Consider the following 13,511-nt stretch of genomic DNA (forward strand, 5'->3'; position numbering starts at 1 on the left):
AATTCGAAAATTAAGAGAAAAGCAAAAGCATGCAATTGACACCAAACTTAAAATATGAAACTAGACTCAACTAAAAGACTCTAAACCAACAAAAATAAAACAGTCATAATCTAAGCAACAAGATAAGCCGTCAGTTGTCCAAACTTGGTGCACGAAATTGCAATCACACATTGCAATCCCGCACAACTAACCAGCAAGTGCACTGGGTCGTCCAAGTAATACCATACGTGAGTAAGGGTCGATCCCACGGAGATTGTCGGCTTGAAGCAAGCTATGGTTATCTTGTAACTCTTAGTCAGGATATCAATAATTATCAGGTTTGATTGTGAAAAGTAAAGAACATGAAATAAATACTTGTTTTGCAGTAATGGAGAATAGGTTGAGGTTTTGGAGATGCTCTATCTTCTGAATCTCTGCTTTCCTACTGTCTTCTTCTTCAAGCACGCAAGGCTTCTTCCATGGCAAGCTGTATGTAAAGTTTCACCATTGTCAAGGGCTACCTCCCATCCTCTCAGTGAAAATGTTCAACGCACTCTGTCACAACACGGCTAATCATCTGTCGGTTCTCAATCAGGTTAGAATATAATCAATTGATTCTTTTACGTCTGTCACTAACGCCCAGCCTTCAGGAGTTTGAAGCTCGTCACAGTCATTCAATCCTTGAATCCTACTCAGAATACCACAGACAAGGTTTAGACCTTCCGGATTCTCTTGAATGCCGCCATCAATTTTAGCTTATACCACGAAGATTCTGATTAAGGAATCCAAGAGATATCTACTCAATCTAAGGTAGAACGGAGGTGGTTGTCAGGCACACGTTCATAGTTGAGAATGATGATGAGTGTCACATATCATCACATTCATCAGGTTTAGGAAAAAGTGATATCTTAGAATGGAAGCAAGCATGATTGAATGAAAAACAGTAGTAATTGCATTAATCCATCAAGACACAGCAGAGCTCCTCACCCCCAACCATGGGGTTTAGAGACTCATGCCATAAGAAGTACACAGAGAAATGTGTAGAGTGTCATGAGGTACAGATACAATGTCAACAGATCCTATTAATAGTAAGCTAGTAACCTAGGGTATACAGAAATGAGTAAATGACGGAAAAATCAACTTCTGGGTCCACTTAGTGTGTGCTTGGGCTGAGCATTGAAGCCTTCATGTGTAGAGACTTTTTCTGGAGTTAAACGCTAGCTTTCATGCCAGTTTGGGCGTTTAACTCCAATTTTTATGCCAGTTCCGGCGTTAAACGCTGGGAATTCTGAGGCTGATTTGCAACGCCGGTTTGGGCCATCAAATCTCGGGCAAAGTATGGATTATTATACATTGCTGGAAAGCCCAGGATGTCTAATTTCCAACGCCGTTGAGAGCGCGCCAATTGGGCTTCTGTAGCTCCAGAAAATCCACTTCGAGTGTAGGGAGGTCAGAATCCAACAGCATCTGCAGTCCTTTTTAGTCTCTGAATCAGATTTTTGCTCAGGTCCCTCAATTTCAGCCAGAAAATACCTGAAATCACAGAAAAACACACAAACTCATAGTAAAGTCCAGAAAAGTGAATTTTAACTAAAAACTAATAAAAATATACTAAAATCTAACTAGATCGTACTAAAAACATACTAAAAACAATGCCAAGAAGCGTACAAATTATCCGCTCATCACAACACCAAACTTAAATTGTTGCTTGTCCTCAAGCAACTGAAAATCAAATAAGATAAAAAGAAGAGAATATACTATAGACTCCAAAATATCAAAGAAACTAAGCTCCAATTAGATGAGCAGGACTAGTAGCTTTTTGCTTCTGAACAGTTTTGGCATCTCACTTTATCCTTTGAAGTTCAGAATGATTGGCATCTATAGGAACTCAGAACTCAGATAGTGTTATTGATTCTCCTAGTTAAGTATGATGATTCTTGAACATAGCTATTGTATGAGTCTTGGCTGTGGCCCAAAGCACTCTGTCCTCCAGTATTACCACCGGATACATACATGCCACAGACACATAATTGGGTGAACCTTTTCAGATTGTGACCTAGCTTTGCTAGAGTCCCCAATTAGAGGTGTCCAGGGTTCCTAAGCACACTCTTTTTGCCTTGGATCACAACTTTATTGCTTTCTTTTTCTTTTTTTTTCGTTTTTTTTTGAATTCATTGCTTTTTCTTGCTTCAAGAATCAATTTGATGATTTTTCAGATCCTCAATAACAATTCTCCTTTTCCTTCATTCTTTCAAGAGCCAACAATTTTAACATTCTTAAAACAACAAATTCAAAAGACATATGCACTGTTCAAGCATTCATTCAGAAAACAAAAAGCATTGTCACCACATCAAACTAATTCAACTAGTTTCAAAGATGAATTCGAAATCCTGTACTTCTTGTTCTTTTGTGATTAAAGCATTTTTCATTTAAGAGGGGTGATGGATTCATAGGACATTCATAGCTTTAAGGCATGAACTTTAAATTTTATTAATTATGAATTAAGAATAAGACTCAAAAATAGATATAAGATAAGACTAGTAGGAATAGAAAACAAAAATTTAAATAGGCTCCTAATGATAGAGGTTATCACAGAGTTAGGACTCAACAACCTTGATTTTGAGAAGTGGATGCTCCCTCAACTTGAGGGGAGAGCTTTTGGCGTTTCAACTCTTGAAGTTCACGCCCCTGCTTCTCTTGTTCCTTCAGCAATTTGCAGAGCATGCAGTTCTGATTTTGCTGTTCTTCCTTAAGTTGCTCCATAGTTTCTTGTAACTTGGTGATAGATGCTTCTAGGCTGGTCCAGTAGTCAATTTTAGGGAATTCAGGGAGGAATTCCTGCGCCCTCCTCTTGATAGAGTTGTCTTGCATTTGTCCTTCCATTGACTTCTTGGTGATTGGATGTTCAATGGGTATGAATTCATCTACTCCCATCTTCACCCCAGCCTCTTTACAGAGCAAGGAGATTAAGCTTGGGTAAGCCAGTTTAGCTTCAGTGGAATTCTTATTTGCAATTGTGTAGATCTCACAAGCAATCAGATGATGAACCTCCACTTTTTTTCCAAGCATAATGCAATGAATCATCACTGCTCTCTTGATAGTGACCTCAGAACGGTTGCTAGTGGGCAATATGGAACGCCCAATAAAGTCTAGCCAACCTCTTGCAATTGGTTTGAGGTCTCCCCTCTTGAGTTGGTTTGGGATACCCTTTGAATTTGTTATCCACTTAGTTCCAGGGAGGCATATGTCCTCTAGAACTTGATCCAACCCTTTATCTGCTCTCACCATTCTCCTATTAAAGGATTCAGGATCATCTTGCAGTTGAGGCAATTTGAAGATTTCTCTTATTTTGTCCAGATGGAAGTAGATAACTTTCCCTCTGACCATGGTTCTGTAAGTATGAAAAGCAGTTCCAGTCATTCTCTGCTTATCTGTCAGCCACAGATTTGAGTAGAATTCCTGAACTATATTTCTTCCAACCTTTATCTCAGGATTGGTTAGAACTTCCCATCCTCTGTTTTGAATTTGCTCTTGGATCCCCGGATATTCATCTTCTTTCAGATCGAATTTGACTTACGGGATCACTGACCTCAGACCCATTATTATATGATAATGGTCTTCATGTTCTTTGGTTAAGAACTTCTCTTGATTCCAAAGATTCTTTGGGTTATTCTCTTTCTTTCTTCTTAAATTGGTTTGTTTTCCCTTAGGAGCCATGATCTTGATAAATCTTGGCTTTAGTGATCACGGAAAAGCACACCAAACTTAGAGGTTTGCTTGTCCTCAAGCAAAAGAAAGGAAAGAGGAGAGAGAGGAGAAGAGCAAATTCGAATGGTGTGGGGGAATAGGGAGGCCGAACGTGTATTTATAAGGGGGGAGGAGAGATTTCAAAAATTTGGAAGGAGATTTGAGAAGATATGGAAAGAAATTGAGAGAAAGTTGAATTTTTGAACAAGATTTGGGAAGGATTTGAGAGAGATTTGAAGAATGATTTTAATTTTTGAAGATTTGAAGATGAATGATGAAAGTTTGAAATGTGTTTGTGTAGAAAAGTATGGTTCAAAAAAGGAAAGTTTAAAAAAAAATTAATTAGAGTGCAAAATCTCTGTCCCCCACCTTTCTGGCGTTAAACGCCCAGAATGGTATCCATTCTGGGGTTTAACGCCCATTTGCTAGCCATTGTGGGCGTTTAACGCCCAGCCAGGTACCCTGGCTGGCGTTAAATGCCAGAATCCCCTTTGTCACTGGGCGTTTTGTTAAACACCCAGGATGCTGCACACCTTGCGTTAAAAGCCCAGAATGGTGCCCATTCTGGCGTTTAACACCCAAAATGGCACCCTTACTGGCGTTAAACGCCCAGAATGGTGCCCATTCTGGCGTTCAACGCCCAAAATACCCCTTACTGGCATTTTTTCGCCAGTAAGCTCTTTTTCTCTGCTTTTTGCACTGAATCCTTCTGTAACTCTGTGAATTCCTTCAATTTTGATAATTGCCTCTGTAGAAATAAAACATATAACCTGCTAATGACTGGGTTGCCTCCCAGCAAGCGCTTCTTTATTGTCTTTAGCTGGACCTTTACTGAGGATCATTCCAGCCTCAGTTTTGAGCATTCTTGCTCAAAATTGCTTTCAAGATAATGCTTGATCCTCTGTCCATTAACAATGAACTTTTTGTCAGAATCAATATCCTGAAGCTCAACATATCCATATGGTGACACTCCTGTAATCACATACGGACCCCTCCACCGGGATTTAAGTTTTCTTGGGAACAATCTGAGCCTAGAGTTGAAGAGCATAACTTTTTGTCCTGGCTTAAAGACTCTGGATGACAACTTCTTGTCATGCCACTTCTTTGCCTTTTCCTTATAAATCTTTGCATTTTCAAAGGCACTGAGTCTGAATTCATCTAGCTCATTTAGCTGGAGTAATCTCTTTTTACCAGCTAACTTAGCATCCATGTTTAGGAATCTGGTTGCCCAGTAGGCTTTATGTTCCAGTTCCACGGGCAAATGACAGGCCTTGCCATACACAAGTTGGTATGGTGAGGTTCCTATTGGGGTCTTAAATGCTGTTCTGTATGCCCACAGAGCATCATCCAAGCTCCTTGCCCAATCCTTTCTTCGGGCCATCACAGTCCGTTCTAGGATTCTTTTTAGCTCTCTGTTAGAGACTTCAGCTTGCCCATTTGTCTGTAGATGATACGGGGTAGCCACTTTGTGGCTAATTCCATATCGGACCATAGCAGAGTACAGTTGTTTATTGCAGAAATGAGTGCCCCCATCACTGATTATGACTCTGGGAACACCAAATCTGCTGAAGATGTGTTTCTGGAGGAATTTCAGCACGGTCTTAGTATCATTAGTGTGTGTAGCAATTGCTTCTACCCACTTAGATACATAGTCCACTGCCACCAGAATGTAAGTGTTTGAGTATGATGGTGGGAATGGACCCATAAAGTCAATTCCCCATACATCAAACAACTCAATCTCTAAGATCCCTTGTTGAGGCATGGCGTATCCATGAGGTAAGTTACCAGCTCTTTGGCAGCTGTCACAGTTACGCACAAACTCTCGGGCATCTCTATAGAGAGTAGGCCAGTAGAAGCCACATTGGAGGACCTTAGTGGCTGTTCGCTTACTTCCAAAATGTCCCCCATACTGTGATCCATGGCAATGCCACAGGATCCTCTGTGCTTCTTTTCTGGGTACATATCTGTGGATCATTCCATCTGCACATCTCTTAAAGAGATATGGCTCATCCTATAGGTAGTACTTGGCATCTGAAATTAATTTCTTTCTTTGCACTCTGCTGTACTCCTGTGGTATGAACCTCACAGCTTTATAATTTGCAATATCTGCAAACCATGGAGCTTCCTGGATGGCAAAGAGTTGCTCATCTGGGAAAGTCTCAGAAATCTCAGTAGAAGGGAGGGACGCCCCAGCTACTGGTTCTATTCGGGACAGATGATCAGCTACCTGGTTCTCTGTCCCTTTTTTGTCTCTTATTTCTATATCAAACTCTTGCAGAAGCAACACCCATCTTATAAGCCTGGGTTTTGAATCCTGCTTTGTGAGTAATTATTTAAGAGCAGCATGGTCAGTGTACACAATCACTTTGGATCCCACTAGATAGGAGCTAAACTTGTCAATGGCATAGACCACTGCAAGTAACTCTTTTTCTGTGGTTGTGTAATTCTTCTGTGCATCATTTAGAACACGGTTGGCATAATAAATGACGTGTAGAAGCTTGTTATGCCTCTGTCCCAACACTACACCAATGGCATGGTCACTGGCATCACACATTAGTTCGAATGGTAATGTCCAATCTGGTGCAGAGATGACTGGTGCTGTGACCAGCTTGGCTTTCAGGGTCTTAAATGCCTGCAGACACTGTGTGTCAAACACAAATGGGGTGTCAGTAGCTAGCAGGTTGCTCAAAGGTTTTGCAATTTTCGAAAAATCCTTTATGAACCTTTTGTAGAATCCTGCATGCCCCAGAAAGCTTCTGATTGCTTTAACATTGGCAGGTGGTGGTAATTTTTCAATAACCTCTACCTTTGCCTTATCCACCTCTATTCCCTTGCTTGAAATTTTGTGCCCAAGGACAATTCCTTCAGTCACCATAAAGTGACATTTCTCCCAGTTTAAAACCAGATTAGTCTCTTGGCACCTTTTCAGGACAAGTGCTAGGTGCTTAAGACAGGAGCTGAATGAGTCTCCATATACTGAGAAGTCATCCATGAAGACTTCCAGGAATTTCTCCACCATATCAGAGAAGATGGATAGCATGCATCTCTGAAAGTTTGCAGGAGCATTACACAGACCAAAAGGCATCCTCCTGTAGGCAAACACGCCAGAAGGGCAAGTAAATGCTGTTTTCTCTTGGTCCTAAGGATCTACTGCAATTTGGTTGTAACCTGAATAGCCATCCAAAAAGCAGTAATAATCATGACCAGCTAGTCTTTCTAGCATTTGGTCTATGAATGGTAAAGGAAAATGATCCTTTCTGGTGGCTGTATTGAGCCTTCTGTAGTCAATACACATACGCCACCCTGTGACTGTTCTTGTAGGAACCAGTTCATTTTTTTCATTATGAACCACTGTCATGCCTGCCTTTTTGGGGACAACTTGGACAGGGCTCACCCAGGGGCTATCAGAAATAGGATAAATAATCCCAGCCTCTAGTAATTTAGTGACCTCTTTCTGCACCACCTCCTTCATGGCTGGATTTAGCCTCCTTTGTGGTTGGACCACTGGTTTGGCATTATCCTCCAACAGGATCTTGTGCATGCATCTAGCTGGGCTAATGCCCTTAAGATCACTTATGGACCACCCAAGAGCTGTCTTGTGTGTCCTTAGCACTTGAATCAGTGCTTCCTCTTCCTGTGGATTTAAAGCAGAGCTTATAATCATTGGAAAAGTGTCACCCTCTCCCAGAAATGCATACTTCAGGGATGGTGGTAGTGGTTTGAGTTCAGATTTGGGATGCTTATTCTCCTCCTGAGGAATTTTCAAAAGTTCTTTTGTTTCCTCTGGTTCTTCTTGATCAGGTTGAGCATCCTTGAAGATGTCCTCAAGCTCTGATTCTAGGCTTTCAGTCATATTGATCTCTTCCACCAAAGAGTCAATAATGTCAGCGCCCATGCAGTCATTTGGTGTGTCTGGGTGCTGCATAGCTTTTACAGCATTCAACTTGAACTCATCCTCATTGACTCTCAGGGTTACTTCCCCTTTTTGTACATCAATGAGAGTTCGTCCAGTTGCTAGGAAAGGTCTTCCTAGAATGAGAGTTGCACTCTTGTGCTCCTCCATTTCCAGCACCACAAAGTCAGTTGGAAAGGCGAATGGCCCAACCTTGACAATCATGTCCTCTATTATGCCTGATGGATGTTTAATGGAGCCATCAGCAAGTTGGAGGCATATCCGGGTTGGTTTGACTTCTTCAATCAACCCAAGCTTTCTGATAGTGGATGCAGGTATTAGATTGATGCTTGCTCCAAGATCACATAGGGCTGTCTTGGTGCAAGCACCTTCTAATGTGCATGGTATCATAAAGCTTCCTGGATCTTGAAGCTTTTCTGGTAAGCTTTTCAGAATGTCTGCACTGCATTCTTTAGTGAGAAATACTTTTTCAGTTTCTCTCCAATCCTTCTTATGACTTAAGATCTCTTTCATGAACTTAGCATAAGAAGGTATTTGCTCAAGGGCCTCTGCAAACGGAATCTTTATTTCAAGAGTCCTTAGATAGTCTGCAAAGCGGGCAAATTGCTTATCCTGTTCCGCTTGGCAGAGTTTCTGAGGATAAGGCATCTTGGCTTTATATTCTTCATCCTTAGTTGCTGCAGGTTTATTCCTTACGGAAGTGGTTGGAGAAGCCTTTTTAGAGGGATTACTGTCAGTACTCTCAGGTGTCTGATCTTCCATTGACATCTAAAAGCCAGGAATGGGTGAAGATTGGGCGTTTAACGCCAACTTCTCTCCCTTTTCTTGCGTTTGAACGCCAGAACTGGGCAGGGAATGGGCGTTTAACGCCAGCCTTCCTCCCCTTTCTGGCGTTTGAATGCCAAAAGTACTCCTCTCCAGGCTCTTACTGTCCTCAGAGGGATTTTGGACAGTGGTTTGGTTATCGTCTGTCAATTGTTCCTTATTTGGCTTTTTGCTACTTTGAGCAGTGCCATTTAATGTCTTCCCACTCCTCAGTTGAACTGCTTGACATTCTTCTGTTATTTGTTTAGATATCTGCTATTTTGCTTGATTTAACTACAGTTCTATGTTCTCGTTAGCAATTTTAGTTTCATGGAGCATCTCTTTAAATTCTGCTAACTGTTTTGTCATCAGGTGTAATTGTTGATTAAGCTCAATCATCTGTTCTTGAGGATTAGGATCAGTGGCTACTGCCATGACTTCCTCTTTTGGAGAGAACTCATTGCTAGAGTACAAATATTGATTTCTAGCAACAGTATCTATAAGCTCTTGAGCCTCTTCAATCGTCTTCCTCATGTGTATAGATCCACCAGCTGAGTGATCTAAAGACATCTGAGCTTTTTCTGTAAGCTTATAGTAGAAAATGTCTAACTGTACCCACTCTGAAAACATTTCAGAGGGGCATTTTCTTAGCATACCTCTATACCTCTCTCAGGCATTATAAAGGGATTCGTTATCCTCTTGTTTAAAGCCTTGGATGTCCAGCCTTAGCTGTGTCATCCTCTTTGGAGGGTAAAAGTGATTCAGGAATTTGTCTGATAAATGTTTCCATGTCTTTATGCTTGCTGTAGGTTGGTTATTCAACCACCTCTTAGCTTGCTCTTTTACAGCAAATGGAAACAGTAATAGTCTGTAGACATCCTGATCCACCTCTTTATCACGTACTGTGTCAGTAATTTGCAAGAACTGTGCCAGAAACTCAGTAGGTTCTTCTTGTGGAAGACCGGAATACTGGCAGTTTTGCTGCACTATGATAATGAGTTGAGGATTTAGCTCAAAGCTGCTTGCTTTGATGTGAGGTGTACAGATGCTACTCCCATATGCAGCTGTAATGGGGTTAGCGTATGACCCCAGAGTCCTTCTGGACTGTTCAATTCCACTTAGGTCCATGATGGATAAAGGGAAATGATATGGATTGCAAGTAGATAAAAATTTTTTCTTTTTTTTTGACCGAAAATAATAAAATAAAATAAATGGAAAATAAAATCAAATTTCGAAAACTAAAAGAAAATAAGATCAAAGCAAATTGAAAACTGAATCAATTAGTTAATTAAAAAGATTTTGAAATTAGCAATTGAAAAGATATGATTGAAAATTATTTTGAAAAAGATTTGATTTTTGAAATGAGGAGAGAGAAAAACAACAAAATGACACCAAACTTAAAATTTTTAGAAAATCAAACACTAATTTTCGAAAATTTTAAAGGAAAACACAAAGAGGACACCAAACTTAGAATTTTTAAGGATCAAAAAGGGACTAAGGACATGCAAATTCGAAAATTAAAAGAAAAGAAAAAGCATGCAATTGACACCAAACTTAAAATATGAAACTAGACTCAACTAAAAGACTCTAAACCAACAAAAATAAAACAGTCCTAATCTAAGCAACAAGATAAGCCGTCAGTTGTCCAAACTCGAACAATCCCCGGCAACGGCGCCAAAAACTTGGTGCACGAAATTGCAATCACACTTTGCAATCCCGCACAACTAACCAGCAAGTGCACTGGGTCGTCCAAGTAATACCATACGTGAGTAAGGGTCGATCCCACGGAGATTGTCGGCTTGAAGCAAGCTATGGTTATCTTGTAACTCTTAGTCAGGATATCAATAATTATCAGGTTTGATTGTGAAAAGTAAAGAACATGAAATAAATACTTGTTTTGCAGTAATGGAGAATAGGTTGAGGTTTTGGAGATGCTCTATCTTCTGAATCTCTGCTTTCCTACTATCTTCTTCTTCAAGCACGCAAGGCTCCTTCCTTGGCAAGCTGTATGTAGAGTTTCACCGTTGTCAATGGCTACCTCCCATCCTTTCAGTGAAAATGTTCAACGCACTCTGTCACAGCACGGCTAATCATCTGTCGGTTCTCAATCAGGTTAGAATAGAATCAATTGATTTTTTTGCGTCTGTCACTAACGCCCAGCCTTCAGGAGTTTGAAGCTCGTCACAGTCATTCAATCCTTGAATCCTACTCAGAATACCACAGACAAGGTTTAGACCTTTCGGATTCTCTTAAATGCCGCCATCAATTTTAGCTTATACCACGAAGATTCTGATTAAGGAATCCAAGAGATATCTACTCAATCTAAAGTAGAACGGAGGTAGTTGTCAGGCACACGTTCATAGTTGAGAATGATGATGAGTGTCACATATCATCACATTCATCAGGTTTAGGAACAAGTGATATCTTAGAATGGAAGCAAGCATGATTGAATGAAAAATAGTAGTAATTGCATTAATCCATCAAGACACAGCAGAGCTCCTCACCCCCAACCATGGGGTTTAGAGACTCATGCCGTAAGAAGTACACAGAGAAACGTGTAGAGTGTCATGAGGTACAGATACAATGTCAAAAGATCCTATTAATAGTAAGCTAGTAACCTAGGGTATACAGAAATGAGTAAATGACGTAAAAATCCACTTCTGGGTCCACTTAGTGTGTGCTTGGGCTGAGCATTGAAGCCTTCATGTGTAGAGACTTTTTCTGGAGTTAAACGCCAGCTTTCATGCCAGTTTGGGTGTTTAACTCCAATTTTTATGCCAGTTCCGGCATTAAACGCTGGAAATTCTGAGGCTGATTTGCAACGCCAGTTTGGGCCATCAAATCTCGGGCAAAGTATGGACTATTAAACATTGCTGGAAAGCCCAGGATGTCTACTTTCCAACGCCGTTGAGAGCGCGCCAATTGGGCTTCTGTAGCCCCAGAAAATCCACTTCGAGTGCAGGGAGGTCAGAATAAAATACCTGAAATCACAGAAAAACACACAAACTCATAGTAAAGTCCAGAAAAGTGAATTTTAACTAAAAACTAATAAAAATATACTAAAAACTAACTAGATCGTACTAAAAACATACTAAAAACAATGCCAAAAAGCGTACAAATTATCCGCTCATCAACACTCAGGCCAAGTTGACTTATGTAGCTGCGCATACACACAATTTGCACTCTGCCATCCCAAGATATGATATAGTTTGCAAAGACCTAACAGAACAAGAGGAGTGGAAGGTGTAACAACAGAAGGAAGCATTGAAAAAGAAGATGGAAGATGCTGGTTTCTGGAAAAAGCTGATAGGGAAACGCAAAGCAAATGGGGATTCGAGCAATCAAGAAGGATCCCAAGACAAAGGAAACAAAGGGACATGAGCATTCCAATAAGTAAAAGGTGGTGGAGTTTCCTCTTCATTCTATCTTTTTCAAGTTTTAAATAAGGAAAATCATGTATGAAATAGAACATGCTTCCATAGTAGCTTAGGAACTTTCAATTCTGCCTTTAAAATTTCATTGTTTAAGTCTAAGTGTATTGGTCTAAGTCCCTAGCTTTCATTTTTCATCTTGCTTAAATGTATGCTTGTCTTTTAAGCTGATTAAAAGAAAATGTTATGAAAAACAAGAGTGGGATTTATCTTGTGAAGTGAGTTCTCAAGTTTGTGGTATGGTAATGAATTAGCTAAGTTGGTTCACCAACAAGATATACAGGCAACCATATGCTCTAAATCACATGCTTGAAACACATCCTTTGAGACTAGCCAAACAACAAGATCCTAATAAGAAAAGAGAAAGAACAACAAGAGTTTGAAAAGGAAAGAAAAACAATAAGAAATAAGGCTAGGCACCAAGGGTTTGAATCTTGAGGCATGTGTCTGTGGTGTTCCTGTGCAAGGGATATGCTTGGATGAATAAGCTCTCAGGGGTGCCTTATCACTTGGTAACTTGGGTTAACTAACCCGGGATTATCAGCTGAAAGTCCATTGTCAAGAGCAGCCTTTGTTACAGAGCACTTAGTAACCCAAAGAGGTGCTGGACACCAAGGTCTCAAGACAGAAAGTAACAAACCATATGCCTGTGGTGTGCATGTATGGGGGAAAGAGACTTGAGGGAGTAAGTCCTTAGGGGTGTCTCAACACCTAGCACGTTGAACCAACTGGTTCGGGAGTGTTGGCTGAAAGCTTATTTTAAAGAGTCGCCCTCTCACAAAGCACTTAGCCTAAAAAGAATACAATAAACCCTAGAAAGGAAGGGAGGATCAATAAATAAGGAGTCTCATAGGATGTAATCAAGCAAGTAATCAAGGGCATGATAAAAACCTGAACACCAGTGAAGGAATGAACCTAAGTTGCTATGCATGAAACCCCATAAACTAGGAATTTGACTTCTATAATAATGATCTGTTGATCTTGTTTTTTTATTCATTTTTCCTATGTTTCAGTACTTGGTTAGGGACAAACAAGCTTTAAGTTTGGTGTTGTGATGACACTGCATCTTGGCCAGTTTCACTGACCTTTTCTTTATTGTTTTAGGGTAGTTTCATACATTTTTGTAGTAAATAAGAAAGTTTTGGATAAAAATACACTTATACCTTGATTCAAGCAAACATTGTGAACTTTACATGGTTTCATGAGAATTATGCAAGAATTTAATGATAAAATGGATAATGCATGATCTCATGCCTTGGAACAGAGCTTTAATGCACTTTAATTGCTTGATTTTAGGACAAAGGAAGCAAGAAGGAGCCACATTAATCTAATTAACGTGACCACTAACGTGGAATGGGGACAAGCATGTAGCGTTAATGGAAAAAGTGATCGCCAATAACGCCTTCGAAGCCATCATAGCCCACGTTAGTTGCCACGTTAATTACATTAACGTGGTAGCTAACGTAGAGGAGAAGGAGAGCTTCAATGTTAGTGGTAAAAGTGAATACCACTAACGTTCCAAAAAGGCACATTTAGCCACGTCAAGAGTCATGTTAATCCAATTAACATGAACTCTAACATGGGAGGAGAAAGCAATCGCCAACGTTAGTGACACTCACCGTTGTCACTAACGTTGG

Source organism: Arachis stenosperma, chromosome 1 (genome assembly GCF_014773155.1).
Source record: "Arachis stenosperma cultivar V10309 chromosome 1, arast.V10309.gnm1.PFL2, whole genome shotgun sequence".
NCBI lineage: Eukaryota > Viridiplantae > Streptophyta > Magnoliopsida > Fabales > Fabaceae > Arachis > Arachis stenosperma.